The sequence below is a fragment of the Myotis davidii genome, unplaced genomic scaffold (assembly GCF_000327345.1).
Source record: "Myotis davidii unplaced genomic scaffold, ASM32734v1 scaffold1330, whole genome shotgun sequence".
Classification (NCBI taxonomy): Eukaryota; Metazoa; Chordata; class Mammalia; order Chiroptera; family Vespertilionidae; genus Myotis; species Myotis davidii.
In genome coordinates this window covers 2,833,073-2,844,005 of record NW_006283826.1, presented here as the reverse complement: position 1 = coordinate 2,844,005, position 10,933 = coordinate 2,833,073, and positions in this window count along the sequence as shown.

The following is a 10,933-nucleotide window of genomic DNA, read 5'->3' as shown; positions in this document are numbered from 1 at the left end:
AGCCCTGACCAGGGCCCAGGGGTGGCCAGGCAGGCGGGAAGCTTGGCTTCCTCCATTGCTGGGGGCAACCCAAGCCTCCTGCTTGCTCCAGCTCCTTGCCCACCGCCATCTTAGTTGGGTTAATTTGCATACTTGCTCCTGATTGGCTGGTGGGTGTGGCTTGCGGGTGTGATGGAGTGACGGAGTGATGGTTAAATGCATCTTTCTCTTTCATTAGTGTAGATAATTGTCCCCAAGGTCACACAAGAAATGGTGTACATAGGACTTGAGCCAAAGTAGAAGATTCTAGAATCCTTGCTGATAATGGCGACACTTAGAAATACACAGAAAAACATTCTTTTTTTAATGATCCTGCCTTACCAATGTCCTAGATCCTGCCTTATTAAATGTCCTAGAACCTCCAAAAGGACTCCCATGAGAAGTTCCTGAGCTAACTGCGATGTTGGGGTCGGGGCAGGGAACAGGGAACAATTCTCGTATGAACTAGTGACAGGGGCACATTATGGAAAGATGCACTACTATCCTGGGATACACAGCCCCCTCTGTCCACACCTTAATCCCTCAACACACCTGGGAACACACAGCCTGGCTTCCTGCCTCTATTAACATCCCCACGCCTTTCACCCACCATTGCTATCATCTCTCCTTGGCGCCACACAGCCCTGAAGACCATTCAAGGCAATAGCTCTACCTCAGTCCTATCAGATCAGCTGTCCCAACCTCCCAGCCAGAATAGGACAACAGCTTGACAGTTAACCAGGAAACAGGAGAGTCTGAGAATCCTTAGAAACATCCCAAAATCCCTCCCTTCCCCCCCCACCCCGCCCCGGCCCAGGCACCTACTATGGCATCAGACCTTCCCTACTGAAATCACTCCTTTGTATGAAGGAATTGTCTCCAAAAGACCCTGTGAAAATGTCCTTTCAGAAGAGAGCTCCTCATAATACTTTGCAAAGCTCACTTATCAAATGAGCTCACTTACTGATTCCTCAATGTCTCCGATGCCCAAAGGGATGCAGGTATGGGGATACCTTGCGATAAGAGTGCCCCTTGGAGGCAGTTTCACAGAAGGAGGACACAGGATGGGAATGGATGACATGTAACATGGTCGTGGGCCCTAGAGTGGAGATGGTCTGAGGTATTAAGGAGGCATCAAAGGGTTGTGGGCATGAAAAACAGGAAGTTAGAGAAGGGTGACAATGACTCTGCCCAAGGCCACCACTGCCCCTGAGATGACTCTGTCCTCCAGCCTCTGTCACATCCTCTGTCCTATTTCTTTGAAGATAAGTTCTGGGGTTGATGGCCGGAGGCTTTCAATGCATGTCAATATAATATCCTCACTGGCAAGATTGCTCAGCACAATGGAAAGGCTGAAATGGAAGTCAGAAAATTGGCTCTAGCTCTAATTTGTGATGTGGTGACACTGGGGTTGTCACCTTGCCTCTCAGGGCCTGTTTTCCCCATGTGCAACTGAGCCACACAAAGGACAATAAGAGGAATGATGTATTTGTGGTAAATCCTGAAGCTTTGGCCTTAGTAATGTGGCAGGTTAGTAAGTAGTTAGGAAAATTGCTTGACAACTGGAATGAGGAAACTGAGGCAGATAACTAATCAAATGACCAAGCAATTTACAGCCAGCTAATAAATCCCAAGATCTTATCTTCCCTAACCAAGGACATTCAGGAGCAAATGGTCTACATATTCCAGACTGTGCCAGGGCAGAACTGCCTTGGTCCTGGTCCCTTTCTAGTGATATTCACTGAAGGTGAAACTGACTAGAGAATGACCCTGATCCTCTTATACTTTTATCTTGATGCATCAACATATCGAAGGACACACCTGGAAAGCCGATGAACATTCTAAAATTCCCATCTTCAGAAGACAGATAAAAACCCTTAAGACAAAGGATCCAGTGCACCCTCTCCCTCAAGCACACCGCACCTTCCCCCACTCTTCCTTTCTCAGGCATGTATCTTTGCTTTGTTTCTCCTAAGCGCTAAGGGTTCCAAAAAGACTTGCAACAAGGAAGGCAGTGGGCAACAGCAGCTCATCCCAGGCAGATCCCCTGATCCTGTCTCCAAGGAACCTCCTTCAGCCTCTGTAACTTATTTCCTGAGTCCATGCAGCCCAGCATGGCTCACTTCTTCTGCCTCTGTGACTTCCTTTCTAAAGGTCCAGACAGCCTCACTTAGGCTTCCTTCTTTTCCTTCTGTTCCCAAAGGGCCAAGGCAGCTCCACCTAGGCTCACTCCTGTTGCTGTGATCTTGCCTCTTCTATCTTAATACCCTCCTGTTTTACTGTCCCCAACTCTAATAAATGTACTTTCAAAATCACCCTGGACTTGTGTTGTGAAATCATTCTTGCACAAAGTCAAGAATCCACACATTCCAGACAGTGCCAGTGCAGACCCACCTCTGTCCCAGTCCCTTTCCAGTGACATGGTTTTCGGAGACCCAGATGGGACCTGGAGTTATTTTCTCTCCTTTACTGTCACTCTAATTCATCTTTCCCGTCACTTCTCATGGTTGGTGTTGGGTAAGTCCCCTGTCAGCAGCAGAGTGAATCCTCAGTCAGAAGTGCCTTATCAGCACAGAGACCATACGTAAGTCTGCCTTTGGACATGGAGTTATTCATCCACATGACTGTCCCCAAGTGACTCCTGAGTGAGGGGATCCATTAAGTCAGGGCCTGATCACCCTTGGTGTCCAAATGGATCCCTCCCTCCCCCCACTTTGCTTTAGACATACTTTCTTCTCAGACTTCTGCTCTTTCTTTTGAGGACCCAACTTTCTTATGAGACTTTCAAGGCACAAGTCCTTCTCCAGTTGGCCCGAGTCCACGTAGATGGGCGCTTTTTACTTCTTTCATGCCCTGGATTCTTTTTGTTTCTCTATCTAAATAACACTTGCTTTATTCTCTCTCTGATTTATCCTTGAATCAGTCAAGAATCCAGAGATCACCTGACATGCAAAAGGTCCCGGACTATGCCAAAGCAGGGATAGCCCCCATGTGAAGCAGTCTGGTGACGGTAAGAGCTGGACTCAAGTTCCAACTAAGACACACATTTAGCCCATGTGGTCAACACTATGGATTCACCCCCCACAGCCCCTCACAGCCCTTCCTCTTGCCTTCCTCCTCAACAGAGGCAAGAAAGCGAAGTCCTCGCCTTTCCTAGAAGCTCTTGTAGCTCAAGCTACCTAGGGCCAGTGAGGAGACACAAGTCTCTAGGGAGAGTGCCTCTTCCAGAATGAAAAGACAAAGAGGAGAAAGGGTTTGTCATGTCTCCTTTCTACTGCCTGGATCATAGACAAGATGCTTGAAGGTGCAGCAGCAGCCATTATGCAGCTATGAGTAAGAAAGTCACACTGAGAATCAAGACTAGTAAAGTGGGAAGATTAGAGGTAGCCTGGGTCTCTGAGGATGTTCTGTGGATGAAATCTTCAGAAGCTAACAGCAAGACTCCTGTTTCATGGACCAAATAAAACCCCTGACAAATTCGTCAGGCTTTCAATTACTTGCAGTCACTTGCAATTTTAACTGACCTTGAGCTGGCCATCTCTTTTTAAAATTATTATTTGTTGAGCACTTACTCTGTGACAAGTATATGCTGAGCTTATTACATCTATTCTCTCTCAATTCCTCATAACAGCCCATTTCATAGATGGGAAAATCAAGACTCAGAGAGGATAAATAATTTGCTCAAGACGAAACAGTATTAATTTGACCTCTAGAACCCGGGCTCTTAACCATTACCCACAGTTCACTTTCCTGAGCCTCAGTTTCCCTATCTATAAAATGAGACTAGAGGGTGGCATTGTAAAGAAGCTAAGGCCACAGTCTTTGAATAATTCAGAGCAACTTTAGTTCAAATCCTGCCTCCACCCACTTGTTGCTGTGTGATTTGAGGAAGTGACTAAACCTCTCTGAGTCTCAATTTCTTCTTCAGTAAGTGGTGATGATAAGGAGACCCAGCATAAGGATTAAACATCAGGTAAAGCTATTGGTAGGCTGCCTGGCACAAAGCGGGTAGTTCTTGGTTGTTGAGATCATCCTCTCTCTGTCTTCTAAGCCCTGGATTTCCCTGATGCTGGTGAATGGCTATACACCAATGCTGAAATACCCAACTCCATGGGGCAGAAGTGCTATTGTAGCTTTCCAGGTACAGAAGACAAATCAACTACAGCAGTCTTTCATCTGAAACCAACTATAGTTTAAAAAACCATTTACACACTAGCCAGTTTTGCTCAGTGGATAGAGTGTCGGCCTGTGGACTGAAGGGTCCCGGGTTCAATACTGATCAAGGGCACATGCCTGAGTTGCGGGCTCAATCCCCAGTAGAGATTGTGCAGGAGGAAGCCAATCAATGATACTCATTATTGATGTTTCTATCTTCCCCTCCCTCTCCCTTCCTCTCTGTAGCCAATAAAAAATGTATTAAAAGTAATAATAATAAAATAAAATATAAATAAACCATTTACAACTTTGTTTACTCCTGGCAAAGATTAGGCCTGGACATCCCACCCGTCCCTGCTACAGATAATGGAGGAGAGAGAGCGGGAATCACACCCTCCAGGAGGTTTTGCCAGACTCCACAACTAAACAAAAGACTTAAACACCTGAAAATGGGAGGAAAAGCAGGAATCATGGAATAGCAAAAAGCAGGTTCCAAGGAGGTTATATAAAAACAATGAAATCACAATATTTTCCACAACAGATTTCATCAGTGCCGCCTGAGTGCATTCCATTAGACCTCATTTATTAATTCTTTTTTTCTTCTAGTTAGGATGCTAGTTTCAAAGGGCAGAGCCTAGCCCCCCGAACAACTAAAGCCAGTGCTGAAAAGCCGAACCCAGTCTCTAAGGACGGAACCTCGCCTGGAAAAGCCCAGCCTTGCCCTAAGCAATACCCCTTCTTCCACAGGCCCACGGGAGCCAGTCTCAGTGTGTCCAACTGATTTCCACAGGCACCTCCCCCTGGAGAGTCAGCAGCCCTTTCAACCTCAGGCTCCCAGGCCGAGTGTGCTCACTTAAGGGTCCTTTCCTCTAAGGCCGTCTTGTGGGGACCAGGGCTTCCCCATGACCGGGCCAATTTGATGTTACTGGACTTAGCCCGGGATGGCCCAGCCAAGGCCTAGGAGCCCAATCTAGTCCCACAGGGCTGACACTAGTTATGAAGACCAGAACCTGGCCCCTGAGACCCCAACCTAGTCCTAGGAATAGCTCAAGCCAGTCCCGAATGGAGGAGCCTACCCAGAAAAGCCAAGCCCAGACCTAAACAGCTTTAGTCAGTCCCCAAGGGCAGAGCCTAGCCCTGAAGAGGCGGGTCCAGATCTGAACAGCTGTAGTCAATCCCAAATGGGGGCGCCTAGCCCCCCAGAGCCAAATCCAGGACCAAATGGCCAAAGCCAGTACCAAAGGACAAAGCCTAGCTTCAAAGAGCTGAACCAAGACCCAAACAGCTGAACCTCGCCCCAAAGTGGGATTGGGCCTAAACCGGCAATTGGACATCCCCCAAGGGGTCCTAGATGGAAGAGGGTGCAGGCTGAGGAGACAGCCCCCTGCCCCCCGTGCACAAATTTCATGTACCAGGCCTCTAGTTCTATATAATAAAAGCCTAACATGCTAAGTGTCAGGTCATCCAGTGACCAGTTGACTGTTCAGCCAAAGTGTAATATGCCACTGATATGCTAAGGCCACTCAACCGCTCACTATGCACTGATCACCAGGGGGGAAAACACTCTGACCAGTAGGTTAGCTTGCTGCTGGGGTCTGGCAGATCAGGACTGAGTGAAATGGGCCAGACATGCCCTGAAGCCCTCTGGTGGTCCCTCCCTGGCTGGCCAACCTCCCATGTCCCTCCCCAGTCAGCCAGCCCCAATTGGCCTCGATCAGGACTGAGGGAAAGGGGGACAGACATGCCCTGGAGCCCTTCCACGGTCCCTCCCCGGCCCCGATCGTGCACTGGTGGGGTCCCTCAGCCTGGCCTGCGCCCTCTCGCAATCCAGGAGCCCTCAGGGGATGTCAGAGAGCCGGTTTTGGCCTGATCCCACAGCCACTCCCCTCGGGAGGGTGACAGACACAGGGCTCATGGCTGGCAAGCACTGCTGCGGTGGTGCGAGCCTCTCCAGATCGGGACTGATTGGGTGCGAGCCTGTGGCTGGAGTGGGGCCGGCAGGAGTGGGAGTGGCAGAAAGGAGCTGCAGGTAGCATTGGACTGTGGGTTTCGGCCCGATCCCTGCAAGCCATCCAGAGGGACCCCACCAGTGCAGAAATTCATGCACCGGGCCTCTAGTGTTTTTATAATACCATGTAAAGTGGTATACACAGAAATGAAACCAGTACAGCAGCTGCTGCTCTCTGGACAGGCCCATGATGGAAGTTAGAAGGAACTGGGGGAGGGGGAGGGTTGGAATGAGTGTCTGTTCCCTGCAGGCCAGTCAGTGCTCAGACTCTTTAGACCCATTGTAAGTTGCTACTGTCAACACAAGCAAAAAGCCTCCATTTATTAATTCTTGAGGAACATAATCTTCTAGATTTCTATACTAATAAAAGGGTAATATGCTAATTAGACCAGATGTCCTTCCAGACAAAGACAGGCCAGACATCCCCTGGAACCTTCCCGCGGTCCCTCCCTGGCTGGCCAACTTCCTGTGTCCCTCCTCGGCCCTGATCATGCACTGGTGGGGTCTCTCGGCCTGCCCTGCATCCTCTTGCAATCCAGGACCCCTCAGGGGATGTCAGAGAGCCGGTTTCAGCCTGATTCTGCAGGCCACTCCCCTCAGGAGGGTGCCAGACACAGGGTCAGGGAGGGACCATGGCTGCTGCTGCAAGAACAGGGCCGAGGCTCAGGCAGCCACGGCAGCTGTGAGGCCTGGAGCTTGGGCAGCAGCTCGGTGGCTGGGAGGCCTGGGGATCAGGCCTCACAGCTGCAGTGGCCGGCAGCGGCAGCAGCAGCAGGGTGATAGGGGCGGCTCCTTCCTGATCAGCCTGGTCACCTCCCACAGAGGGGGGAGTGGGCCTAAGCCATCAGTAGGACATCCCCTGAGGGTTCCTGGACTGTGAGAGGTGGCAGACCGGCTGAGGGACCCCCCCACACTCCAGTGCATGAATTTTCATGCACCAGGCCTCCAGTTTAGATATAAGATCCCAGACAAACAGGTTGCAAAGTAGTTCATTCTGGATGCATCAATGTCGCCCCATTCGTGGAAAACAGGCTGGCATTTTTCATTTGATGGTCTCAGGGGGCTCTCTCCCTTTACAGTTTGTGTTGGAGAAGGAGACAGTGAGATGCATGGTGGGAGAGGGCTCCATGCTGTTTTCTGCAGGCTTTCTCCCCCTCACCAGCCATGTGGAGGTGTTGTGCTTCCTGCCTGTAGCATAAACATCTAAGAAGCTGAACGGCATGCTGCTTCGCTATGTTCTGGAATTTGCGGGGTGAGTAGGCATGTAGGTGCCAAAAAAGCACTATAGTCACTCGGCACAAATAACTTACTTGTTTATCTATGGTTCTCTCCTGAACCTCCTCAATCTCCCACCAACCCCAGGATAATCTCAGTTGCTGGTATTTACAAGGCAGGAGTTGGCCAAGGTCTTCCCAGGGGAGGAACAGATGGTGTTTCATTCTGGAATTACCAGGTTATTGGGAAGTTTCCCTAATGCCCAAAATGGCCCTTGTTGGAAACAAAGACATTAACCCAGCCAGAGACTCTGTCTACATTATTTCCTTTACCCCTCTCCTTGGTCCACTCAAGGCGTGGATTACTGACCCCATCTTAGGGATAAAAACATGAGAAACTCAGAGAGGTGAAGCGACTTTCCCAGGGTCGCTTGGTGACAAAGTGGCAGAACCAGGGTTTGAAGGCCACGGAGAATTGTGTGAGCTTCAAACACACTTGATGGCAGGACACAGCACAATGACACTCAGATACAGGACAGGGAAAAGTCTTTGTTTTTTTCCAGCTTCCAATGAAAGAAGGCCACCATGCAGGGCCACAGACGGTTGCACATGGGGATCTGCCACAAGGGCAGCTTATGGGTGGCAAGCAGAGTGGGGTTATCTAGGTCTCTTGGGCTCCCTGTGGTTTGGCTAATTTGAATAATTTGTGGTGGGCTCTGGGGCACAAGGGCTGTCCCTGTTGTCTAGTGCTTGACTCTGTCATGATTAAGGCAGGTGCATAGTGACCCCAGGAGTGAGAGCCCAATAAAGGGAAGTGGTTCAAGTCTGAACTTAATCACCTGCTCAATAAAAATAACTGACCAGCCTCTACGCAGGGCTGCAAAACTGATTCATGATAGCATTCAAACAAAACAAACAAAAAATCACCAATAACACAGGTGGATCTAATTCTAAATCTCACATCCTTTCCCTCAGCCCGCATTTAGTTGGTCGCCATATCTTGTTAGCTTCATCACTGAAAAATCTCTTGAATCAGCCCCCTGTTTGAAAAAGTCACCTTCAAAATTCAGTTATGAACTATGAGGCCCTTCAAGAAAGCACGATATGGTTAAGAGTAAGAAGGTGAGCCCAGAAGCTAGCCTCTCTGGGTTCAAATTGTGACAGTGCCACTTGTTAGCTGCTTGACCTCAGAAATCACTCAGTCTCCTACTGAACCTCACCTTTCACCTCTGCAAATGAGAACTAAAGGACAATCCGCACCTGAAGGTGGCCGAGAACCATTGAGCAAGGTTATCTATTGGAAATCCTGGCACAGGCAAGTCCTTGGTTAATATCCTCAGTACTGCTGCTACTGCTGCGGCTGTTATTCTGTCGCTCTGGTGCTAATCTGCATGTCAATCTCACCTCTCTGTCCTTCCCAACTTCAACCCCACCCTGCCCCCCAAATGCCACTGCCATGCTCCTTCTTCTCTGCTGCAGCTGGGATATTTTTCTCTACAGCTTTCCCACCTCCCAGACCTTCCTGTTCATCCTTCTGGGCCCAGCCCCATGGTCACCTCCTCAGAGAAGCCTCCTGGAGCCCTACCCTGATCCAGCAGAATCCAAATCTCCCTGCCCAGTGCTCCCTCCCATGTATGAAAGCAATGTCTTCTAAGAAAGAAGTCAGGTTCCACCTAATTACCCATTGGCGAGCCTTCTGGGATATGCAGGAACCTAGTGGTAGAGCAGAGTGGTAGCTGGCTTGGTGTACCAGTCAGGGTTCTCCAGAGAAATAAAATGGATGGATGGACGGGCGAACAGACAGACAGACAGACAGACAGACAGATGATAGGTAGATGCAGATCTAAATATATTATATACTAGAGGTCCAGGGCATGAAATTCATGCATGAGGGTGGGGTTCCCCTCAGCCTGGCGTGCGCCCTTTCCAATCCAGGATCCCTCTTGCAATCCAGGACTGCGGGCTCCTAACTACTCACCTGCCTGCCTGCCTGCCTGCTCGCCCCTAACCACCTCTGCCTGTTGGCCTGATGCCCCTAACTGCTCCCCTACCGGCCTGATCACCCCTAATTGCCTCTGCCTCAGCCCCAGCCACCGTGGCTTTGTCTGGAAGGACGTCCAAAAGATGTCTGGTCTAATTAGCATATTACCCTTTTATTAGTATAGATTATAGATTTTTGGATCTATGTATATACTTATACAGATATAGATTGATTTATATCTATATCTACACGAGGATATTTATTATAGGAATGAACTGTCATGATTATGGAGGCTGAGGAGTCCCATGGTCTGCCATCTACAGATGTTGCATACAGCAGCGCAACTCTGAATCCAGAGCTTGAAGAAGAGACTGAGCCAATCACATTCAGTCCTGTTCCCAGACTCACTAACAGATTGTCTGTCTATTCACCCTTTTGGGTAGCGAGGAAGGAAGGAGGAAGGATGGACTGATGCCCTCCCAGCACTTCTGGAGAGTGAAAGTTGTTATTTTAATAGGCCATGGCAGACTAGACAGGAGAGGGGAATGTTTTCCTCCTGCAGCTACTAACTGACCAACGTTGCCCATATCTCTAGTTCAAATTCTCAAGAGAAAGGACCTGATTGGCCCGGGACTCGCCTTCATCTTTGTTTGAACAGAGTCTTTCTTCATTAAAGGCCACTGGCCAACCCACTCCTCAGTGAAACCTGAAATTACCCTATTTATTTGTTTATCATCTGCTCCCATCTCTACTAGAATGTTCCTGAGAAACTGGAACTTTGTCTGCTTTGGTCATTCTTTTATCCCCAGCATCAAGAATAGTACACAGCTTAAGGTGTGAGCTATATGCATGTTTATTGAACACATGCTTGAAGGAATGACTGATGTAATGAATGAATGAACGAACAAACAAACCTAACAGGTTTATAAAAAGCCGAATCTACATCACTGGAGCCTCCCTGCCATCACCCAGAAAACTCATCTCCAACTTGCTTAGGTAGCCCACTAGGCCAAAGCCAGCGGGTAAGGAGACCACTTATCTAGAAGGCTTACATGAGCTTCTACTGTCACGGCAGCATGCCCTGTTCCCCATCAAAGCAACTTAGCCAAATATTCCTTCAAGCCATGTACTGCAGTATTTCTGAGAGACATTCTGGCCAACACAATTTTCTCGATCTTATTCTATTTCCAGTGAGGTTTTAGCCCCTCTTGAAGCTGGACCACTATCCTGTCTGCCTGCTTTTAATCCAACTCTGTCTGCAGCACTACCCATGACTAATGCATTTTCCCATAGACAATAAAATCTCCCTCCAACGCACTCAACAAGGCATTATTTAACAGAAACCTAGACCCAGCACGCCAATGAAAACAGCTCTTGCAAATAATCGTTTAAAGGGATTCTAAGTACCCAGTTCCTAATAAACTGATGCAAATTAGTGACTCTTCGGAGGCTTCTGAACACCCACAATGTCCCTGGCCTCACTACTCTTACCCAGAATAGAGGAGGGATGAGGTCACAGACAATAGAGAGCACCAGGACAAATTGGTCACGTTTTTC